Raw genomic sequence first — 17,054 nt, 5'->3', positions numbered from 1 at the left:
AGTGGCAGAGCAATCTGTTCAGCCTCCTCGTGCTTCATCGAGTGTCTGTTCCTGAGCTCCAGGCAGTGACCGCACGCGGTACTGGTGACCCATCGCTACGTGGAGACGTTTGGTCGCAGCTGGGACTCCTCCTTACATCAGTTTTCAGGGCTCATTGGAGGCTCCGCAGCTTAGCAAAGTCATCAGTGCCCTTTGCTTTCAGGACGCAGCCGACCTGGCATTTCAGGAATCCGGGAGGAGCTGCATTCCATCCTTGGTGTCAGCAAAAAATTGCTCACACGCTTTTCATCTGTTTGCTGCGGCCGCTTTGCTTCGCCCAGGGGACGTGGTAAGTGTCCTTCCCCCCACCTCGCTGGCCAGCTGCTGAGGCTTCTGCACGGGTCCCTCCCCACTCACTGCGCTGCTTCGAATGTCGCTGGCTCAATAAAGGAATCGAAGCGCGCCAGCGGTTGCCAGAAGTACAAGGACTGGCCTTGCCGGCTCGGGCTGGATCGCCCTTGGCTTTCCTCACTCGGTGCAGTCCTCATTCACCAGCCCTGTCTCCTCTCCTTTGCGCACACCAGCTGAATGGGCAGCAAAGAGCCGCGCCTCTTCTCCTGGTGGCCTCCTGACGTAGCAGACGCCTCCCCAGGCCGGCTGCCTGCAGACGGTCCTGAGGGTTCAGCCTCCTCAGAGGGGACCCCTTCGCCGCATCCGTCCCTGCGAGCTGAGGGCTGAGGGCAGGGGTGGGACTGGAAAGACCCCGGGGCCGCTCTTAGCCCCCATTCACCTCCCCACCCGGGAGGCGGGACCCACTCCCGCCAAGGGCCCTCTGCATATTCCCTCCTCTCTGAGGAGCTGGGAGTTTTGTCTCTGGTGCAGGTAAGGCAGAATCTTCCCGAAACCAGGATGTGGGGTTTCAACTCCGATGAGACTGCAAGGACCAGAGGTTTCCCTGCAGCTGCTCCCCAGCATTTGCCAGCCCCCCTTCCTGGACGGACTTGATGCTTTGTTTTTCTCCCTGTGCCGTTGACCTTCTCGCCTCCTCCTCCCACTGCCCTCCACCACCCTTGGATGGATGGATTTTGTAGTTCTAGCTGTCCTGTTGTGTAGGTGTGTCAGGTTTGTTGTTCTTCTGTGAAGCACATACACTGGATGTTGGGGGTGAAGGAGTATCTCCGTGGCTTCTGGTGACTCCCGGCACCGCCCCGTCCTGTGCTGACTCGTCTGCAAGGCCTCCACTATCTGGTATCTCGTAACTCAGGTTGGATTATAGTCTCTTTTGCCCCACTGGGCGGGGCGGGCGTGGGGACGAACCAAACAGCTCAAAGAGACGAGACAGGAAGAAAGAAAGACCTCACAGACAGGTTGTTGGCTTTTGAGGAGTGATTTTCTCTCTTCTCCTTGAAGGAGAAAAAGCTTTTCTCACTGGCACATTTAAAGTTCCCCATCTCAGGGGAGGTACCAGTTCTGGAAAAGAGTCACTGCAACACAGGATCCTAAGAAAACCTGAACTTTTCCAACTGGAGATGGGAAATTTATTGTTGGCCACTGCCAGGTCTGTCTGGTATTTCAAAGGAATATTGCGTGCTGCAAATAGGAGCTGGAAGTAAATTATTAAACCCCAAATCTCTGATTGTTAGGCGCTTTTGTCATTTTAAGAGACTAAACATGGGAGCGGAAGATGCAGAGCTCAAAACAATTGTACAATTTAAAATGTCACAGTTAAACGTGGGAGCTACTCTCCCTCCCCTGCCTCCACCAAGAAAGTGAGTCTGCCACTAATTAGTAATGTAACCCCTGGTAATTCACTTTATCTCTGTGTCTCAGATGCTTCATGCGTAAAACAAAGCAGGTGAACTGATAATATCTAAGATCTCTTTTAGCTTTGAAATTCTCTTCTACCTTTTCCACCTATACAGGCCATTGCAATCAGACAGAAAACTTAAATTTTAAGTTCCAAAGTCTTCCAATAACGTTCAATGCAGGGAATTTAAATAAAATAAGATACAGTAAAAACACATGTAAAACTGAATGGCTCTGAGATTTCAAGGTCGACTTCACTAATTGCTGGAAGAAAGTTACAGTGAAAAATAAAGAAGCAAAGATCAAGGCTAAAAAAGAAAAAAGAGTAGGTGGCAGAATATATAATTGTACAGAAGGTTTGAGAATATGCAGACTAAAGAACAAGTTTAATATGAAAATGTCCAAAGAAAGAGTCTGAAAGGGGTAATTGAAGGTCCAGAGTAAGCCAGAGAACCTCCAACTGAAGAAGCCGTAAATATACAGAACAGGAAGAAATGTGGGGCATATAAATCCGTTAAAATGCTTATTTAAACAAATGAAGGCTATAAAACTTGAGATAACTAAAAGAAGGAGTAAGGGAAATAATTAGCATTTACTGAATACCTATTACTTGTCAGGCGTGGGCCAGGCAGTTTATATCCTATGTAATTTATAAGTTCATTGGAGAATTAAAAGAAACGAGGACCACCATGAATAATGACTGTCTATTATGCACAGGCATTGAGCATCCAAAGTCATCTCGGGTGGTGGTCTGAACTCGGTAGGGTTTCAGCACAGCCTAGTCATCTGCATTTTGAACGCTCTCAGGTGACTTCCTTGCACAGCCAATCTGGAAGATCGCTGATCTCAGGCACACCCTTTGCCTTGGGAAGTTTACGTTCAGTTGGTGAAACGATGCATTGCTGTAACTGTGCACAAGACAGGGAAGGCTGTGGAGATGTGGGGAGACCCCTGGAAGAGCTAGAAAACAGAAAGGAGAGGAGAGACAAAAGCAGTCCCGGGGCTGGACCAGACCTGGCCTGCCCAGGAAACCAGGCTAGACAGTGTGGATTTTAATTAGGATAAGACTAGAGAGGAAGATAACGTCATAATAGACTGGTTTAACTACTGGTCAGGGTCATATCAGAATTGGAGCCAGAGGGTTTAAGGGTCTTCGGAGAGTCACCCTACAAGCAAGTTACAATAGGCCAATCGCTGCATCCAGGTGTGGTCCACGCGTCTACCAGGTGTGAGAGCAGGCGGCACGCAGGTATTGCAGCAGCTGGGCAGTGCAGGGCAGTTCTGAGGTGTGTGTCGGCGGGAGGAGAAGATATGCAAGTGACAATCAGGCCAGCCAACAGGTCCCGGTCGAGAGGGCGCGGTCCAGAACTCAGCGGCTCTCACAGTTTTTTGCGCCTACGTGGGCTCAGGGCCTCCTCGGAAGGGAAGGGCAGTGAGGTGGAGGGAAGCCGAGGTCTAGTAGCACACCCAGGGGTCCACACAGGACCCCAGGCCCCAGGCCACTCTTGGGTGACCTATCCTGATGGGAATCAAAATAATAGCATCGCCATAGCAGCACTATTTGCAATAGCCAAGACATGGAAGCAACCTACATGTCCATCGACAGATGAATGGATAAAGAAGATGGGGTCCATATATACAGTGGAATATTACTCAGCCATAAAAAGAAATGAAATAATGCCATCTGCAGCAACATGGATGGACCTAGAGATTATCATACTAAGCAAAGTAAGTCAGACAGAAAAAGACAACTATCATATGATATCACTTACATGTGGAATCTAAAATATGATACAAATGAACTTATTTACAAAAAGGAAACGGACTCACAGACATAGAAAACAAGCTTATGGTCACCAAAAGGGAAAGGGGGGCGGAGAGGGATAAATTAGGAGTTTGGAATTAACAGATACACACTACCATATATGAAATAGATAATCAACAAGGTCCTACTGTATAGCACAGAGAACTATACTCAATAACTCGTAATAAACTATGATGGAAAAGAATTTTTAAAAAATGATAGTGTCTACCTCATAGGGCTTTTTTTAGGACTCACAGGTAAGGTGTTTGTACCTATAATGAAGAAGTGCTCAGAGGGCTTAGAAGAGGCTCCGAAGGACTAACTTTGTTGTTGTTACCCTGAGCTGGAGATGAAGACTAGCCTGGCCGAGGATGGAGAATTATTTTTAAGGGAGGAGGGCAGGAGAGACGCAAGGTGAGACAGGAAACGAGACCTGGAACTGCAGGGAAGAAGGGAGAGAGGACTGCAGGTCACACAGCAGAGCACAGGCAAGTGGGTGCTGGGGACGGGCTGTGGAAGTTGCCCAGAGGGACCAAGGCCTCCAGCCGGGACAGCTGTGGAAACAAGGACACAAGGGGGAGGGGAGGGAGGGGGGAAGAGGAGTCAGAGATGCTGGGATTTGGAGCTAAAATGAGAGACGGGGTCAGCCCCCCAGGTTGAGCTTTGGGATCAAACAAGAAGAGTGGGAGAGAGGATGGGGTCATGGGGGAGCAGCGAGGGGGAAGGTCCGGGTGGGGAGGGGAGGGGAGAGACAGCAAGCGGGGGGCGCCCAGAGGGCTGGGGGGCCAGGGAAGGGACAAAGGGCAGCGCTATCCAGAGGCTAAGAAGGCGGCTGGAAGGGTTCCCACGCGGTAGGCGGGCGCCCAGGAGCTGATGGCGCCCCGCGCCCGGCGTGTGCGAAGGCAAGAGCCCCTGAGCTCTGAACTCTCCTCCTTGGTGAACAGAGGGTTGACAGGTGATGGATTTCTCAGGCCCTCTGCTCCTGTGAAAAGCCGTGCAGAATCAGAGAGGTAGGGCGGAAACCAGGCTGGGGAATTAAAGGCAATTTTAGAAGGAGACAGTGAGCGAAGAACACGGTGTTTTTCAGAATATTTAAGGTGAAAGGAATTTGTGTAACAGCGTCAAGGACTAGCAAAATCACAGAAAGGTGATCCCTAACCACAGGTAGTGGGAAAACAGAGCAGCCTAAGGCAACGGGCATGAGAGAGCAGAATTAGCAGAGGAAGACGATGGATGGACGATGGATGGACGAGGGGTCCTTTCCCTCAGGTGTCTCTGCGGGAAACGTTCTGCTTCTTAGAAACGGAGCTGAATCCACCAAAGCCAGAGAGGTCCGAGAGCCAGGACCCTGGGTGCCATGGAAACCAAGCAAGTCCTTTTTGGAGAGTATAAATATACATTTAAATATCTTGGGGATTTTGGTTAACTGCTTGTGATTTCCCATGGACTGGCCACAAAATTACACTCTCACGTCCATGTATTAACCTTGCACTTTACTCGTTCAGTTTGCTCCCACTCTGAGGGGCCTGGTGTGCAACTGTTCCCATATGCGAAGTGCACTTGAGTCTCCATATTCAGGGAGCTTAGGAAAAATGAAGTTTAACTGAGCAAAAAAAAAAAAAAAAAAAAAGCCTGGAACGGTTGTGGTGTGTTGGCAGTGATCAAAATTCACCGCTTCATTATTTTCAGGATCTACTTCACTGAAAAATTTCTCCAGGCAAAACTGAGCTTCGTCTAAGGGCCCAGCAATTTATGGAAGCACATTTAAAGGACAACGTTTAGAAAAATCTCTCCGCAGATAATCATTCAGATCATTTAGTGGGCTTGGGCCTTTCACAACAAACAGAAAATTTCTCCAAAGAAAGCTTTCTCAGGAAAAGATAATTGCTTTTTCATGGATGATGGTGGTACTAACAAAATGTTTTGTGTTCAAGAATGAAAACCTTGGACTTAACAAAAACCCTTTGGATTCTAGCCCAGAAAGTCTGACTGCATTTTGATGGAACATTTACCGAGCATATCTGACCCACAGAGCTGGCCAGACATAGCTCAATATCATAGAGTTTCTGAATTTGCTTCTTCCCTTAGGTCACACAGACTTCAGTTTAAGCTTAGTTTCCATCCAAAAGGCAATAGCTGGCCCTAGGCAGACTCCTTCTTTCACTATAAAACAAAGACAATAGGGAGTCTGAATTTTGGAACCCAGGAAAGTTTCTTGGCTGCGAACCAAGATCATTATTTCGTATGATAACCATTTTTGTACAGAGCTTGATCACTTACAAATCATTTCAATAGAAGTCATGTCTTCACCCCTTTTAAATCATCCAGAGAGGGAGTTATTACCCTCATTTTCTAGGTGAGAAAAACATGGCTAACATAAGGTTGTTCAATTAGCGAGTGATTCAGAATACAAGTGTACTGCTGCCACAGCGCCACGCGTTTTCCACGCCTCATAATTCATTCACTTGTCCATTCATTTATTCCACAGACGTTTGTGGAGTGCGAAAAAGGGGAATGCTAAAAGGCATGTCTTGACCACAACTATATGAGCTCCTTCCACATAAGGAGTTTGAATTTTCTTGGTCATAGCCCTCCAAAAGTGACCCCTCCCATCGCCAGCAAAATAAATGATAGCCTGTTAACAGTGGCAGGATAATTCCAGGGCTGGTTTACTAAGAAACAGAATGGAAATAAATACAGTCTATGCTATGTAATATTTTCTGGGTTTCTAAGGTGATTTAGGGTAGATGATGGAATCAAAAAGTCGCAGGGACTGAGAAATTTGTAGGGAAGAGAGCATGAAGGGAAAGGCAGGAGACGGGCTGGCAGAGAGAATCTAAAGCTCTGCGGTTTCACTGTGATTTTTTTTTCTGCCTGGATCTATGTCTGGTCAGGAAAAGAGTGAGCACCTTCTCTGAATCTATAAAATTGATAACTAATCTGAAGTTTAAAATGGAGACCATCACGGAAATATTCAGGACACGTGGTTGACATAGACTTGTGGTCGACTCTCCAGAGTTGAATTAAACATTGAACCCCTGGACTTCTTTTTGGACAGACCTTTAGAAGTTCTCCACGGTCTTTAGACTCATGGGAATTAATATAATGAAGACTGTGATTTTAATATGTTTAGAATTAAAACCATGCTAATGGTCTACAAGAACTGTGGGTTCTCAAAATTTTCGTGTGCATTCTCCATACTACAATGATTGTAATAAGAACCACTCCATTTTATTCTGTTCGTTTAATTATTAGACAAGTCTTTTTTAAGCACCTGCTAAGTGTAAGACACTTTGCCAGGTTTTATGGAGAAAATAAAGATGAAAATGACCTCAACTGTGGTTTGTGAACCCTGAAAATATAAATGTGACGTACTTGTGTAACACAGGACTTTTAATTGAAATTACTTGAGCATTTAGATTTCTGTAGCTGATATTTGATGTATTCCTTAGGGCAAAGTAAGGACATTTAATACTCAAGCCACAGTGTTTAACATCTCAGTTCAACAAACAGTTGTGGCCCGAATTCGATGGTTTCCATACTATGCTAGTCCTTGAGGATAGCAGGTAAGTAAATCCTCCCTTTGTCATTAAGCTCATTGAGACCCAGATCCCTGGCTGTTAACACCAACCAAATTCCAGACTTTTCTGTGGTCCTTTAGAAATGCAAGGACCTTCCACTGCGCCCCTCCCTCAGTGCTGATTCTGGACAGGTCTTGGTATCCAATATTTTTTGTGGCCAAACTTCAAAGTTTGTGAAGAGCCATTCTCTATTCCAAGTCCTTGCAGGTCCCTGCATTCAGGGCACAAATGAGCAACGTAGCGTGACTCTGCTTTATTTCCAGAGACTTCCGGTTTCTGGTCTGGCATGTGACGAGCTCAGAAGTGATCACTCCCCACCTCACAACAAGAAAAAGACGGAGGAAAACTGAGAACCAATGGCTTTTTGGGATCCATCAGAGAACTGAGGTCACAGGGCAGACTACCAGCCTGAAAGCTGAAGAGGGGGGAACAGGGAACCAGAGCCTGCTGGAGCCGAAGCTGCAGCTGGCGGGAACAATGGAAGGAGAAGTGACTAATTCCTGTGAGCTGAGTGTGGACCAGCTCGAGAGAAAACCAACACCCCTGTGGGCCCAGTCTTGGCGGGGGCGGGGGCACATTTGTGTGAGTTTTTTCCCCCAGGAACCCCACCAGGCTCTCAAGATGAAGATCAGGGAATAATCCATGCTTGCTTCAAGCCGGAGGAGGGGAAAGTAACCATTCTGAAATATACCCAGAACATCTGCTCTCATTAACAGAGGCCTGCCATCAGAGGAAACTATTTCACCAGAGCCTAACCAGCTTGGGTTTTACCAGAGTCTAGTCAACAACAGGGAAAGGAAACACCCAACTTCAGCGCCTCTAGTCTTCTTATCCCACCAAAGAGGGTGAAAAACAGCTGAAAGGCACCTGTGAAGGTCAGAGCCCAAGGACATGGGCTGATACTTCATGTAGGAATGTGGAATGGCTCTCCCTCCCCCAGTTTACCACTCTAGCAAAGACTCCTTTGTGATAACAGAGGATTACAGCTGAAAAGAACTGCACGGCTCAGACTCTATTTTAGGCTCTCCAAGAAAACCCTGAAGACAGCAGGGGAGACAAAACTAGGATAGGTCGGTCACAGGAGGAAATGTTGGTCTCTGATGCCTACAGCTGAGCAGGTAGTAAACACAGCCTAACTCCCAGCCAGATCAACATCAAGCCTCACCCTGAAAGCACATTCACCTTAGCTCTTCTCACCCAGTACATCATGTGTGGCTTTCAACAACAACAGCAAAATCCAAGGCTAAAAAGCAAAAAACACAGACCAGATAGGAAACCAAGTACCCGAACCAGACTCAGATAGGCCAGAGGTTTTGGAATTGTCCGACCAGGAATTTAAAATAACTATGAATGATATGCTAAGCGGACAGAAAAACAGAAGAGTGGACAAAAAGCAAGAATAGATGGGTAGTGTAAGCAGAGAGATGGAGACTCTAAGAAAAAAATCAAAAGGAAATGCTAGAAACAGAAGCACTATAATGGAAATGAAGAATGTCCTTAGTGGGTGGACACAGCGAAGGGGTAAACAATCAGTGAACTTTAAGGCACACCAAAAGACACTTCCCAAACCACGAAGAAAAGAGAAAAAACAATGGGGGAAAAACCATAACTGAATATGCAAGAACAGTGAAGGGATTCTTATTTTTTTAAATAGACTTTATTTTTTAGGACACATTTAGATTTACAGTAAAATTGAGAAGATAGTACACACCATACCTCCTGTCATCAAGTTTGCAATCTAGCACTAAAAGATCACACATATACATTGTGTATATATGAAAGTTTTTGGTAACTACCAGAAGGGTATGTGTGCACAATGTTATTGAGAGAAAGAAGTCACTTCTGGACAGAGGCCACCTGGATGTCTCATTCTTAATAGGCAACAGTTTAAAGATACCTCATTATATAGAGAGTAGTAGATCTTAATTGTTCTCACCACAAAAAAAAGTGATAATTATGGAATATGATGGAGGTGTTAGCTAACACCACAGTGGCAATAATATCGCAATATATGTGTATCAAGTCAACACTTGCACACCTTAAAGTTATACGTTGTTATATGTCATTACATCTCAATAAAATTGCAAAAAAATGAAGACCCTATGTTGAAAAGAAACCTAATGAAATTTGTAATTTTCCAGAAGTCCCTCAGTTTGATTGTCTAGTCTTGTTCCTAATTAAATTCTAATTAAAGGGTGCTGTCTACAAGTTAAATGTTTTGAGATCTATTATGTAGAATTAGTTTGCTAGGGCAGCCATAACAAAGTACCACGGATTGAGTGGCTTAAACAACAGAAATTTATTTTCTCACAATTTTGCAGGCTAGAAGTCCGAGATCAGGTGTCACCAGAGTTGGCTGTCTCCTTGGCTTGCAGATCGCCACCTTCTCCCTGTGTCCTCACTTGGTCTTTCCTCTGTGTGTGTCTGTGTCCTAATCTCTTTTTATAAGGATACCAGTTCCATTGGATTAAGACCCACCCTAATGACTTCATTTTAACTCGAGTACCTCTTTAAAGGCCTTATCTCCAAATACAGTCATATCCTGAAGTTCTGGGGGCTAGGACTTCACCATATGAACTTTTGGGGGGGACACAGTTTAGCTCATAATATGTGCGTTAATATCTTACTCTCAATTTTCAAATTAACATTTATCACGGGGCTTCCCTGGTGGCGCAGTGGTTGAGAATCTGCCTGCCAATGCAGGGGACATGGGTTCGAGCCCTGGTCTGGGAAGATCCCACATGCCGCGGAGCGACTAGGCCCGTGCTCCACAACTACTGAGCCTGTGCGTCTGGAGCCTGTGCTCCGCAACGGGAGAGGCCGCAACAGTGAGAGGCCCGCGCACCGCGATGAAGAGTGGCCCCCGCTTGCCACAACTAGAGAAAGCCCTCGCGCAGAAACGAAGACCCAACACAGCCAAAAATAAATAAATAAATAATTTAAAAAATGAATATCTGCCTATTAAAAAAAAAAAGAATCACTCATCTATAGTTTCTTAAAAAAAAAAAAAATTTATCACAAATTCAGTATAGGCCATACACAGGAATGAAGGAGAAAAGCTTTATAAAAAAAAAGTAACTCTCAGGAGATAATTTTTCTTTTTAAGAAAGCACTCAGAAGGGCCCAGCAGGACAACCACCATTTCTCCCAATCAAGGCCATAACACCATTTCCTGCTGCACCATTTTCAGCTAAGCTTTGGAGTGACAAACATACCTGTTATCATGAGGACTAATGCCTCAAGGAGAAACCCTTTCATGACGACCCTTCTTTCTCCCCACTGCCCTTCAAAACCCCCCTACCCCCAACCAACTTGGTCACAGTAAATCCGACAGGAATGAAGTTAGAGGCAAGGATTAGGCTTACTCGAAGAATAAAATATTTGTGACTTTTGTTCACACCTTCTTGTTTACAATGGAAATTAAGAGCTTTGGAAGGTAAGACAAGGATACACAGCTAGTTAACATCAGAGCCCAGGGTTCCAAGTTCCTAATTTAAGATCACTGCATACTGTTCAGGATTCTGTAGCTTATATGTAGAAAATGGAAACATTTACACATCTGTTCCAGATACTTAGTTGATCTTACCATATACAAAGCACTGTGCTAGCCTCTGAGGACATACAAATTACCTGTAAGATTCTGCAGCTGGATTCAGAGAGCTTGTAGCTGTTTGGAGGTGGCTGATGGGAAGGGGATTGGGACATGTTCCCAAATGTTTCTAAAAGAGGACAGTTTAAGATCAGCATCATATGAATGGATAAAGAAGATGTGGCACATGTATACAATGGATTATTACTCAGCCATAAAAAGGAAACGAAATTGAGTTATTTGTAGTGAGGGGGATGGACCTAGAGTCTGTCATACAGAGTGAAGTAAGTCAGAAAGAGAAAAACAAAGGACCTTGAGAGGGTCATCTTATCACAGTTTGTTCATGTAAGCAGAACTCAAAAATGAAAACAGGCTACGGAAAAAAAAATATTTTAGTTTACAAAAAAAGAAGTCAGCACTAAAAAAAAAAATCAATTCAGTATTTATTGGTGCATGATTCCTCAAATTATCTCAGAATACAAATACTCTTAATTTTCAGTCAAATGGAAACATGCTCCGGCTGGCATGTGTCACAGTTTTGTGTGCAGTTACAGGAAGAATGGCAGAGCCCTCTTCTCTGGATACTGATGGAAAACACATCATTTTATGAATTTTTCCCCCCACTGTCCCTGTATCATAATCTCTTCTCCATAGCAATGTAATACCTGGCTCCATCCTCCTTGAAATGATGTCTCATTTAGACCTGATAATTGCAGGATAAACGTAAGTATAAATAGCCACCATATGACAAAGTGTCATCTTTATGGAAGATATAAAAAGTTGTAAGACACAGAAGGTATGGCAGGTGCAAGAAAGCATTAATTTAGTCGGCAGTGATAAGCAACTGTACACCATGTTCTGTATTAGCAGTGCCATTTTTAGTGTTATTCCAACATCTGCAAATATTAATTTTTTTCCTAACAAATGTCACTTTGTATTATTTATAAAATAATGTCAGTGTTAGAACTCTTCAAAAGTATTAATTGTTCTGTGGCTTATGTGCTAAATTTTACTTACTAATTTTAAGAATACCCTATTCTATTTTATTAATCCAAAATTTGTAAACTTGAATACTAATTGCTATTAACACTCAGGAATATAAATATTTTTAGTGTGGGTTTTCTTCTTGGTTAACCATAAATCCGGAACCCAGCTCTCAGAACAGAAGGAGAGAAGTGAGGTAGTTTGTCGGAGTGCCATGTCCCTGGATCCTGTGGTATATACTATACCCCTGGACTATACTGCTGCTCTCCACCTGCAGATACCTTTTACAGGTACATTCCTTTCAAAGCTGCTTTCTCCATTTTTCTCTTCCCACCAGTTTCTTCCCCTTTCTTCCTGTAGAGCCCTTAAGGAAAGGGCGAAAGTTTGACCAGATGGATACACTGGTGGATAGCTGTTGTATTTCTCTTCCCAGGGTCCATTTCCTGTCTCTGGTAATAGATTCCTCCTTCTAATGGAAATCCACTCTCTGAGGTTCAAGGCAAACTACCCTTCCCCAGCTCCTCCCTGCTAGTACACACATGGGGCTGGATGGGGGGCACGTAAACGAGGTCTGGCCAGCTGGAGTATTGCATCCCCCGGTAACAGTGATTGATGCAGGGATGGGGCAGTTGGAATCCCTTCCTCGGATGTGTGGGTGCTGGAAAAGAGAGGGTCCCTCTGTTCCTTGGGTATCATGAGCGATAAGGACCATGTGAGCCTGGAGATGCCAGTACCACAGAGAGAGATTTCCCGAAAATGAAGGCAACACGGAAGAACAAAGATATGAGGAGCAAAACAAAGCCCTGACGTCATCATTTGAGCGTTGAATCCATTCATGTCTATCATCTGAGACACTCAGCATCCCTGAGCTACATGGCAAACAAAGCCCCCTGTGCCTTATGCACCAGCTGCGGTGGTCCCTTCAGGTTAGAAAGTAACAAGGTCAGTCCTTTCCTGTTCCCAGTACAAGCCCTCACTTACAGGAGGGATCAACCAATGAGGATAAGGCAGTTCATTTCTCAGGAATGAATACCTTCTAAGTTTGGAGAAGGAAACAAAGCCCTTGGACTGGGCCTCTCGTGATGCTGGAAGACAAAGCCCTGTTTTCATCATGCTGGAATACTCAGACCCCTTCCCAGGACATAGTTGTGTCCACGTTTTATTTTGCAACGACTGATGGGAAGGAGGTGACAGTAGATGTGAGTCGTGTCCTCACTACCTGCTAGATACCATGTGTCCAGATTTGTCACGTGGTGATGTGATGCAGCCCACGGGGATCTCAGAGTTGTACGACTTTAGAATTGGAAGAAACCATAGAAATAATGGAATACGATGTGTTTGCAGTGAAGCTAACGGAGAATAATAATTATTATATTAACTAACACTTGTTGAGTATTGACTGTAGTATTGTATGAGCCCAATAATTCCAGGTGGTAGATATTCTTTTTGTCAATGTCTTACAGAGGATGCTGCAGTGCAGAAAAGATAATATCTTGCCCAAGACCACACAAATCTCACCTGGAGCTGGGATTTAAAGCCAGGCAATCCAATTCCCAAGTCTGTACTAGTTTTTATCCTCCCACTTGCGTCTGTTGCAACTTACCAACCTCCTGTGAACTCTGACCCTAAAAGAGCCCATCGTTTTGCATGTAATAATCACATTTTTTCCCACCTCTGCCACTTACTAACATGTGACATTGGTAAATTTTCGTGACATCTCTGTTTCACACAACTAACTCATAGGCTTGTTGAGAGTATTAACTCAGGACCTGTAAAGCACTTAGTATAGCAAAAAATGTAAGGTTTTATAATGATTAATACTATATATTGCCATAGAAGCATTGTTCTTTTTAAATCAAAAATTAACTGATATTTTCCTTTAGTAACTCTCAGGCTTTTTTTTTTTTGACACGAAGCTTGTAGGATCTTAGCTCCCTGACCAGGGATGAAACCCCGGCAGTGAAAGCGCCACTGACCACTGGACCGCCAGGGAATTCCCCATCTCTCAGGCTTAAACTGCATATTTTTAGCCTGAATTTCAGGTTGAGGTGCGTTATGACATAGAAATATCAAGTTTTATTGGTAATTTCAAGAATACAGGAAATCTACAACTCTGATAGAGAGAGAGCTGAGACTTCAGTGTGCTTCCCTGGTCCTTCTTTTTACATCAGACGTGGACTCTCTTCCCCTAAATAATATTATTATTTAGATCACCTCAAACAGCATGGAAAGTGTATAAATTATGAAACATATCCATTTTATACCCCACCCCAAACCATAAACCTATAGATTATAGGTTTATTCCAAGTAATCCTCTAGCCAGGGACATCCTGCTAAGGGCATTCTGTAGATAAGGTCTCTTCCACGGAGGAAAAATCATTAGTTAGCAGAGGTCCAGAGGTCCCACTGAGAAGAAGGACATTAGGCAGTCACCTGGCTTCATTCTCCCCACCCCCTCCGCATGGGCAGTGAATTGATTGCAGACCAGCTATTTCAACTCTGTACTCTCCAGTTCCACTAAAGATATTAAAAGCAACTACGTTAGACCCTGTAGTTTGGTCTGTGTTTTATATACATCTTTATAGCATACCTCATAATTATCAACGTCTCATCCTCTGGTATAATCCCAAGACTATATTGTTCCTAAATTATTTGATTTCCAACATATTGGCTTCCTTGACTACTTGAAACTCAAGTCACATATTATTTAGTAGTTGCCATGTTAGTTATCTCCAATTATTGGAATATTGTTATTTTAAATTTTCTAATAGTTTTAAGTGTAGCATAAAGACATGGATAGAGCAATTTTAAAAATACATCTAGGTTGACAGATAGATAGACTTTTCAGAATAGGCTACATTCCACTAATTTGTGCCTCCAGTGCAATACATCATGATTAATTCTTTAGCTGCTTGTTTTTCTTACACTGTAAGCCTCAAAAGTGTATCTGTTTTGTTTACCTGTCTATCCAGAATCTAATATGACTCCTGGCATAAATCTGAATGAACATCCTTTCAAGCACCAGTTATTGAAAAAAATTATATAATTATAATGTTCATTTGTTATTGTTATCACTAGTTTCCACAAACGTGGACACTGCCTGCTAAAATGTGTTTTGCTGTAAATTAATTACTGAGAGGAAAAGATGTCATAATGCCTACAACTTGCTGCATATTGAGTTTTCCCTACAGTCAAGTATATTAGCAATTTCCTTTAAAAATAAATTTCTAATCACGTTCAGCACATTCCAACATTTTTACAACCACATATATAGCATCCAGCCCAAGGAAAGGACCTTGTTTCAAATGAAAAACTATTTGCTTCCTTAGACTTTTTCCAATTCAATTTGGAAGGATCCACCAAAAATGGAACCTTAAAACATACTTGAGCTCCAATCACTAATGAAAAATTGAGTTAGCAATTAAAGATAAATAGTAGTAAGAAATTTGCAGTTTTAAATGAGAATAGGACTTGCTAGTGTGTTCTCCCCAATTAGTAAAAGGAGTTCCCCTTTTCACTTCCCTTTCCTAAATTTTTGTTTTTATTTACAAAAAATCTTTCTTTTGTCAAGATACTGATTTTTAAATTGTTCTATGTGTGTTCAAATACCCTGAGGTTTAGAAACAATTCATGTCAGTGATGTGGTTGTATTTTATTGGGAGCAGGGCGGAAGGCTGCTTGTGTTTCCAGAAGAGTTTGATTTTTTCATGTTTTTATTGGTGGGACAGTTTGATTTTGAATTTTGCATATTTTTAATAGTGAAAAAGTGGCTTTTCATAGGGAAGGCAGTATGTACCATTGATTCTGGGATCTTGGTAGCATTACTCTGGAAACAAGTGCATTTTCCTAAGTGATTGATAGGTTTGGGAATTTAAATCATACACGGTCTAGATTCCTACATGTTCCGTTCCTTTCCATTAATCATCTACAACATTGTCGTGGATGGAAAATTAAAGCAACAGTTTATATTTTTGAGAAACAGTGAGCATCATTCTTGCCGAAGCACGGCATCACCGAAGCCATTAAAGAATAAATGACTGATTGAGCACAGTAATGGACTGATGTGATTTTAGGTACAGTTTTTATTTTGTTGCAAGGCACACAATCATATATACAATGCATAATTATCACCTTCTAAGTACAAGATACAAAGAATATACATTAAAGTAAAGACTATATGGATATGCTTCTGTTTCAGAGAAGAAAACTGCCTTAGGGCAAGCAGGTTCATGCCCTTTTGGGAAGAGATTTTCATATTTATGCTGAATCTTCCAGGCAGCTCTTGCTTAGAAAATAAATCTCACTGAGTGGACATATAATCTTGTCACAGTTTTCTCCTTAAAAAGCTCTAATTTAAAGCCAGCCAATGTATTCCTTTTATTCCAGTTATTCTTCTTATGTCCCAGTACTAGATGAAACACCTATAAATTGCCTGATAACAGGTATACAGATTTAAGAACTTTATTTCTCAGTAATGCATCATAGAATGAAACCATTTTCTTAAGACTTGTGTGAATTTTTCTTGATTTTTTTCAAAACTATCTTTCCAAACTATGCTTCCTTTTTAGTATTAAGCCTGGAGTTTCGACTTAAACTCTGCATAGGGGATGCATCCACATTCATAAGGGTAATACAAGACGCTAACGGTGGTTCTACTCTTCTTCCAGTCGGAATTATGGTGTTTCATCCTCATTGCCGCCTCCTGCACAGTTTTATTTCTCTGCATTTTTCTGACCCCTCACTAGGTCCTGTCTTCCAGTTCTTGCCAGGGAGGGGAGAAGGGGCTCATGGAGGAAGCTGAATTCAAGGTTAGATACGTGCAGTTCTGGTCCCAAAGAGACACAGTGGACAGTACACTCCTTGCCGTGATTGGAGAACAGGAACATGACGAGATGGGACACAGACACACACTCTCACACACTGTGCATGCACACAGTATCCACACGCACGCACACACACAATGCACACGCACACATACACTCAACTCTCACACGCACGCATACACACTTTTGACAAAGAAATATATTCGTGTAAGAGATATTTTTCCTAACATACATGATTCACTTTAACATCCTTTAAAGTACTGCCCTAAAATGACCCTAAAATGCCATAGCCATCCTCTCCTCTTCTGGTCTGGGGACTCTGGTGCTTCCAACAATGGAGAAGCTTGGAGCACCATGGCCTCACGGGCACTGAGAGCTGCTTCTCTCTCTCCTGGGGCTGCAAACTTAGACACGAAGAGATGCAGGACGCTCAGGCTAACCTTTAGACTGCAGTAATGGCAAGATGCTATGAGGGCATGTGGAGTGTG

At 43.3% G+C, this 17,054-nt stretch overlaps 1 long non-coding RNA gene across 1 annotated transcript; it reads left to right on the top strand.

The window, feature by feature from the left end:
* Positions 1 to 209: 209 nt before the first annotated feature.
* LOC309614527 lies at positions 210 to 10,117 on the top strand. Its single transcript, XR_014236240.1, has 2 exons — positions 210 to 328; positions 5,279 to 10,117. It is a non-coding gene; the product is annotated as an uncharacterized lncRNA (long non-coding RNA).
* Positions 10,118 to 17,054: the final 6,937 nt, after the last annotated feature.

This window comes from Balaenoptera borealis (assembly GCF_965194805.1).
Source record: "Balaenoptera borealis genome assembly, chromosome: 17".
Taxonomy (NCBI): domain Eukaryota; kingdom Metazoa; phylum Chordata; class Mammalia; order Artiodactyla; family Balaenopteridae; genus Balaenoptera; species Balaenoptera borealis.
This window is presented reverse-complemented; position numbering and strand designations above follow the sequence as displayed.